Source organism: Zalophus californianus, chromosome 7 (assembly GCF_009762305.2).
Source record: "Zalophus californianus isolate mZalCal1 chromosome 7, mZalCal1.pri.v2, whole genome shotgun sequence".
Classification (NCBI taxonomy): domain Eukaryota; kingdom Metazoa; phylum Chordata; class Mammalia; order Carnivora; family Otariidae; genus Zalophus; species Zalophus californianus.
Window position 1 is genome coordinate 101,373,707 of NC_045601.1, and position 7,932 is coordinate 101,381,638.

General features: G+C 37.5%; 1 non-coding gene across 1 annotated transcript; it reads right to left on the bottom strand.

The window, feature by feature from the left end:
* Positions 1-4,686: 4,686 nt before the first annotated feature.
* TRNAK-CUU lies at positions 4,687-4,759 on the bottom strand. The gene has a single exon. It is a non-coding gene; the product is annotated as a tRNA-Lys (tRNA).
* Positions 4,760-7,932: the final 3,173 nt, after the last annotated feature.

Here is a 7,932-nt window from a genome sequence, read left to right on the forward strand (position 1 = left end):
GCATGGGTGGCACAGTCTGTTGAGCATTGGACTCCTTGTTTTCAGCTCAGGTTGTGACCTTGGGTCTATAGGATTGAGCCCAGGTCAGGTTCCACCCTCAGCAGGAAGTCTGCTTGAGATTCACTGTCCCTCTCCCTCTGCCCCTTCCACTCATGTTCTCTCTCTCTCTAAAATAAATAAATAAATCTTTAAGAAATAGAGGAAGGAAGTAAGGAAAGAAGGAGGGAAGGGAGGAAGGGAGGAAGGAAGGAAGGAAGAAAAAGAAAGAAAGAAAAGAAAGAAAGAAAGAAAGAAAGAAAAAAAGAAAGAAAGAAAGAAAGAAAGAAAGAAAGAAAGAAAGAAAGAAAGAAAGAAAGAAAGAAAGAAAGAAAGAAAGAAAGAAAGAAAGAAAGAAAGAAAGAAGGAAAGAAAGAAAGAGAAAGAAAAGAAAAGAAAGAGAAACCAAGTTTTACTTCAAGGGTGAAAATTGTTTGTATAACCCCCCAAAATTTCATATGCTAAATATCTTCAAGGAAAGGTAACACAATTTATAACGCAACTTTTTGAATGCTTCATAACATTACTCCCATGGCCAAAGCTTATCAGGAGAGTTTGTGCACACAGCAACACACTTACTCATAGAAAGAAATCTCATGCTAAGTTCAGAGTCACTGTCAGGGGAAGTGCCATGATTAGACTCAAGAGCAGAACACACTGCTCCATTAAAAGTGTGGTGTGTGTGTGTGTGTGTGTGTGTGTGTGTGTGTGTGTGTGTACATATACTAATACATATCCACAAGACCTGTGAAGCAAAGAGAGTAAGTAATGAGCAGCTTTGAAGACAGATCTGATTAAGTTGTAGGGTTCACAGTGGAAAGCAAATGGGCACAAAAATGGATCCATATTACAGGGAAACATGAAGAAAAGCCAGACTGAATAACTTTTATTTGTTATCATAAGCAAAGATAACACACCCCTGATTCTCAATGATAAGAGCTCTATAATAAAAACTAGGCTCTATACAGATTTATTTGGGGACATGGATGATAAAATGATCCAAGATGTGCAGACTGACAACTGGCCTAGATTAGGGGTCATTGTGAATTTTCAAAATGTGCTCAAGCCTTAAGCAGTTGGGACAGCATTGTCATGATCTTCTTTTCCCTGGCATAGAAAGGTGTCACTGTTCCTTCACCAGTGAGGGTACAGAGATCCCAGGGCAGTTCAGGGATCGTATACCCTGAACCTTTGAATAATAGGGGAGCTGTGGTATGTCTTTTACTCTTAGATTAGCCTGTAACTCTCTCAGTTTTCCCAATATATTAAGAAATGGAAGGAAAATTATTAAACCTAATTAAGAGATCTGATAAACTGGTAGAGACTATAAAAAACTTGTAACAAATATGTATAAAAAGTGAAAATATGCCTGTCATTATGGCTGGAAGTACTTAACAAAGAATTAACAAAGAATTAAAAGATGAAGACTGTGACACTGATTTTTTAAATTTTCAAAAAATGTCAGCCGTGTTACTTTTTTTTTTAAGATTTTATTTATTTGAGAGAGAGAGAGAGAATGAGAGACAGAGAGCACAAGAGGGAAGAGGGTCAGAGGGAGAAGCAGACTCCCTGCTGAGCAGGGAACCTGATATGGGACTCGATCCCGGGACTCCAGGATCATGACCTGAGCCGAAGGCAGTCACTTAACCAACTGAGCCACCCAGGCGCCCCTCAGCCATGTTACTTTTATGTTTTTCTGTTAAAATTTATATTTGAATTTATTAGGTAGTTCAGCAAGGAAGCCAGATAAAAATTCAGCAATCAAAAAAGGTGTTCTAATACATAGGCAGTATCTCCATCAATGTTTCTTTTTAATAATTTATACTTTACGTACATTTGTATCTCATTTACTATGCAATCTTTCGAGTTTTCATCTCAACTATTTTTTTATTTCCATTATCTACAAATGGTTATGATTTATAAACACTTGATTAGTCAATTTTCATTTTGTTTTTTTCTCTAATGATATTTGTTGTGTTTGTTTTAAATGTGTACTGACTTTTTAATAACTCAGCTTTCTGAGCAAATGCTCCATTGTTATCTTTCTCCCACAATACTGAAGATAACTCAGATATACTGAAATTTTCCCCATGAATATATTTGTTAGTTTAGTTTGTTAAGTCTGCACAGATCAGATAGGGTTTTGTCCTCAATTTTTTCATGGTGTGTTGTGGTAGAGTTAGAATAAGACATTCATTCTGAGAGGCTTTATGTTACAGTCGATGGTCATCTGCTCCCCCATTCCTCCTAACGGACATTTTCCATCCTCAAGATAACATTTCTGCTGCTCTATTCCATAACTTCTCTTCCTGGCTGCAACACTGTTAATTAAAAAGGACCAGAGACTGCCAGAACTAAGTATATCTGTTTTTCTAGGTTCTTGGCTCCTCACTCTCCCTGCCCCAGGCATTGTTTCAACACTCAACATTACTCTGTAATTGGCAAAGGAAGAGCAACGCATATTTAAAATCTATCTTTATCTGTACCTCTGAAACAAAAAGTACAGTATATGTTAAAAGAAGAAGAAGAAGAAGAAGAAGAAGATAGCAGGAGGGGAAGAATGAAGGGGGGAAATTGGAGAAGGAGACGAACCATGAGAGACAATGGACTCTGAGAAACAAACTGAGGGTTCTAGAGGGGAGGGGGGTGGGGGGATGGGTTAGCCTGATGATGGGTATTAAGGAGGGCACGTACTGCATGGAGCACTGGGTGTTATGCACAAACAATGAATCATGGAACACTACATCAAAAACTAATGATGTAATGTATGGTGATTAACACAATAAAAAATTTTAAAAAATCTATCTTTAGGACACTCCTGGCTAGGGTACAGTTTTCTTCTTTCTCCTTTAATTTTGCAATTTCCCTTCATTTCACACCTTATTTTGCTGACTGCTCTGACCTAAATTCCAGGTTTAGTTAGTACTGATTTCATCAAAGTTCACACTCCTTCCAACTGCAGGTAGAGAGAAACAATGTAACAGTTCTATTCAGAAACCCATCTCTTCTCATTGGTCTTCCAACTTCTAATACTGAGGCCATGTCTTTGTGACCCCTAAGAAAACAGAAGGATCCAACCATCTTAGGATCCATCAACATCACATCTGTTTTATAACTGCAAAAAGAGGTTCTCAAAATTCCTGACTTGTTGTTGTCATCTCCATAGCTAGAGGAGGGACAGAAAACAAGCATGTATTGTTTAAGTTTCTAATTTATAAGAAACTTTGTGTTATCTGGCCACTTTTTGCAGCCTATATATTCTTAGAGGGTATTTCTGTTAAGGTTGTTAGAGTTAATTATCCTTGTCCCCTTCTTAATCTAAAAATTCTCAGTCTTACTTAATGCTGGAGACGCAAAGACACAAAGTCTCATTCTTTGTCTTTCCTTTCACTAGACCTTATACAGACTACAACTCTCTCCTCCCACATCTTTACCTCTCCTCTATGGCAGTGTTATGTTCAACATATTATAATGGATGAATCCACATTTTATATCACAGTGGGAAAATTAGTCAATTGGATACAATTATTTTTAGGTTTCCTGAACCAACTGTTGATGTAAGATAGGGGGTTCCCTCACATACACCACCAAGCAATTCTCAGACACTATGTTGTCTCAACTCAATTTTGCCACTATCTATTCAAATTAGTATCAGATTCCCCAGGTTAAGGGTGCAGTCCTGGAAGACTGCCCCTCACCCCCAACTTTAGTTGCCAGAGGCAAGCCCTTGTCTGTTACCTGTGCTTCTGATCTACAAGCTACAGATTAGAGGTTCTACTGACCTTCTCCTTAGGTCTGATTAATTTGCTAGAGCCTCATAGAATTTAGGAAAACACTTAATGTTTCAACAGCCAGATGAAGAGATACATAGGGCAAGGTCCTGGACAAAGTAGCTTCTGTTCTCATGGAACATGGGCCCTTGGCTCAGTGACACACAAGAGTGTTCAGGTCCTCCAAGCCTGGAAGCGCTTCAAAAGAGAAAGACTGAAAAGCTTTCCCTTTTGGGTTTTTATGGAGGCTTCATGAAAGAGTCATGATTGTGGCCATTGGCTTATTCAACCTTCAGTCCCTGTCCCTTCCCTGGAGGTCTGGGGATGGGACTGAAATTTCCAACCTTCTAATCACAGGGTTGGTCCTACAGGCAGCCAGACCTCTGGAGGGTGCTTTCCAAAGGAAACCTCATTAACGTAACAAAAGGCACCTTTATCACTCCCAACACTTAGAAATTCCAAGGGTTTTGGGAACTGTGAACCAGAAACAAGGATGAACACCAAATATGTATTTCTTATAATAAATAAATTGTTATAAGAAATGAATAAATTTCTTATTATACATTATAAAATTTATTATAATAAAGAATAATAAACAGCTATTTAATGAGAAAACATGTTTTACACTATGCAGACCTCTAGAGGATAAAGCATATCTATGATAGTGATGGAAAGATGTGTTTTATGAAAACTCAGTGAGAAATTGCCTCAGTGACATTTTTCTGTTTCTTACGGAAAGTTGTAAACCCTTCATTAATAAAAATTCATGTAAGAAAATAAGACTCCTTGGTGTGGATATTAGAAGACATTTATACAGGCATGTTGAATTTGATTTCAAGGTTTTTTTTTTAAGTTTATTTATTTTTTAAAATAATCTCCACACCCAATGTGGGGCTTGAACCCACGACCTTGAGATCAAGAGTCACAGGCTCTTCCAACTGAGCCAGCCAGGCACCTTGATTTCAAGTTTTGATTAACCAATTTATTACCTTGTCTTATGATAAAAAAAATGTTTAAATCTACATTTTGAAAAATAGTGTTTGAAGTATCATTAGACAAATAACTTACTGTTTATTTGTACTTTATAGCTCCTAATCGCTGTTTTGTTAACATTTTAATTAAGGGCTCACTTTTGAAATATTTCATTGAAACAAATATTTTTAAAACATATTTAGAACATTATTCATGTTTTCTGCAGCTACAATTTGGACTTTTAAGTGAATATGAAGTGCAAATGTAATCTCAGCAACACATCAATTCTCTCATGGGTTTAGGTGGACCTGAAGATGATTTGTCCTGTTTATTTTTAAATGATTCTTGTTTACATCAATTTAATAAAATTAAAGTTCCCATTCAAGTTCTCACATCATGGACTTATCCTATTTCATGCTTACCTAAGTTAATAACTATTAATAGAGTTTAGTAAGAACTCAGTATTGAAGACCCTAAGAAAATATATATTTGTGGTTTGGATGGTTTAGTCATTTTATTTTGTCCCTCCACCTGATATCCTTTGGAGTCACTAACAAAACAACAACAGTCAGTATTTGAAATATAAAAGTGTGAAAATACTAAGTTTTCTTAATCTTTATGTGAAAGTGCTATGTTAGAGGTAAAGATAAATAGATGAGGAAATCAATAGAATACTAGGAGTCTACAGCTGGGTAAAATCATCTAACACAAAGTCCATTTTATAATAAATATGGTGACTCATTTATTGAATACTGCACTGAAAATAAGAAACAGAATGTTTGGGCACAAAATGGTAGTAAATGTATCATTTATTTAACCTTGTGATCACATGGCTGACTGGGAGCCACTGTGGCTGCCCAGCATCAGGAGAGATTATGATAGACAATATCATTAGCTCCAGAAAGGTCAAAATTCAAAATTAAAAGTACAGTTTCTACTTCATGCACTTTAGTTTTGCACCATGGAAGAGTCAAAAAAAACTGTAAGTTGAACCATATTAAATTGGGAACTCTCTGTAGTTTCCCTTAATTTTCCCTGTCTTCCAATGGAAGGGGGGAGCTGAAACATTTTGTGAACAGAAGTCAAAAGAACCATGCCCATCTAGATTGAATGCAAATATTTCCCAACTCCTCACCAAATTTTTCTTTCAATTTGTTTCGTTTGGCTGCAGTCTTTCATCAAACAGTAGTTTGTGTAATGATATTGACAGGAATGTGGTTTCCTCCTATGTACCTATTCTGTGTGGCACAGTCAGGCAGGGGCTCCTGCACCAAAGCCTTTTCACTCAAGAACTGACACATGTGCAGGTAACAATTCAGGATTGTAATGTCAAAGAGACAGTAGAAGGGCATATGGCCGTGCTTGTATGGGCCACATCATGATATGCTAGTTGGAAATTTCTGTATTGAGAGATTCTGAGAAAATAGAACGAAAAGAACTAACTGACCTTGGGGGGATCTGGGAGTGAAAAGATGCTCTGGGTGGGGGATGGGCTCTGGAGGCATCACAGAAGGGGTGCTTTGCAAGGGCTAGGAATTGTCTGACTCTGGGAATTCCTTCTCCTTAACGAAGTTTCTTCAGCTTCAAAGTCTTTGGTTCCCCAGAAACAAAAAAAGATTATAAAAGGTATATTTATATCTTTCCTATCTTGAAAATGAATATTCTTCCTCTTTCAGTGCTTGGTTTAGTTTTGTTTTTGACTTGTTAGCATTTCTTTCTGAAAGCATAGAATGTACAAATTAATAATAATAGTAGTAAAGTAGAAATCATTTCAATTGATTTTTAAAAAATATTACTTGGTGAAGATGTCAATGCTACCTAGAGCAATCTACACATTCAATGCAATCCCCATCAAAATACCATCCACTTTTTTCAAAGAAATGGAACAAATAATCCTAAAATTTGTATGGAACCAGAAAAGACCCCAAATAGCCAGAGGAATGTTGAAAGAGAAAAACAAAGCTGGTGGCATCACAATTCCGGACTTCCAGCTCTATTACAAAGCTGTCATCATTAAGACAGTATGGTACTGGCACAAAAAGACACATAGATCAATGGAACAGAATCGAGAGCCCAGAAATGGACTCTCAACTCTATGGTCAACTGATCTTTGACAAAGCAGGAAAGAATGTCCAATGGAAAAAAGACAGTCTCTTCAACAAATGGTGTTGGGAAAATTGGACAGCCACATGCAGAAGAATGAAAGTGGACCATTTCCTTACACCACACACAAAAATAAACTCCAAATGGTTGAAAGACCTCAATGTGAGACAGGAATCCATCAAAATCCTAAAGGAGAAAACAGGTAGCAACCTCTTCGACCTCAGCCGCAGCAACTTCTTCCTAGAAACATCGCCAAAGACAAGGGAAGCAAGGGCAAAAATGAACTATTGGGACTTCATCAAGATAAAAAGCTTTTGCACAGCAAAAGAAACAGTCCACAAAAGCAAAAGACAACCGAGAGAATGGGAGAAGATATTTGCAAATGACATATCAGATAAAGGGCTAGTATGCAAAATCTATAAAGAACTTCTTAAACTCAACACCCAAAGAACAAATGATCCATTTAAGAAATGGGCAGAAGACATGAACAGACATTTTTCCAAAGAAGACATCCAAATGGCCAACAGACACATGAAAAAGTGCTCAACATCGCTCGGCATCAAGGAAATCCAAATAAAAACCTCAATGAGATATCACCTCACACCAGTCAGAATGGCTAAAATTAACAAGTCAAGAAAAGACAGATGTTGGCAAGGATGCAGAGAAAGGGGAACCCTCCTACACTGTTGGTGGGAATGCAAGCTGGTGCAGCCACTCTGGAAAACAGTATGGAGGTTCCTCAAAAAGTTGAAAATAGAGCTACCATATGATCCAGCAATTGCAGTACTGGGTATTTACCCCAAAGATACAATGTAGGGATCTGAAGGGATACGTGCACCCCAATGTTTATAGCAGCAATGTCCACAATAGCCAAACTGTGGAAAGAGCCAAGATGTCCATCGACAGATGAATGGATAAAGCATATGTGGTACACACACACACACACACACACACACACACACACACAATGGAATATTATGCAGCCATCAAAAGGAATGAAATCTTGCCATTTGCAACGACGTGGATGGAACTGGAGGGTGTTATGCTGAGC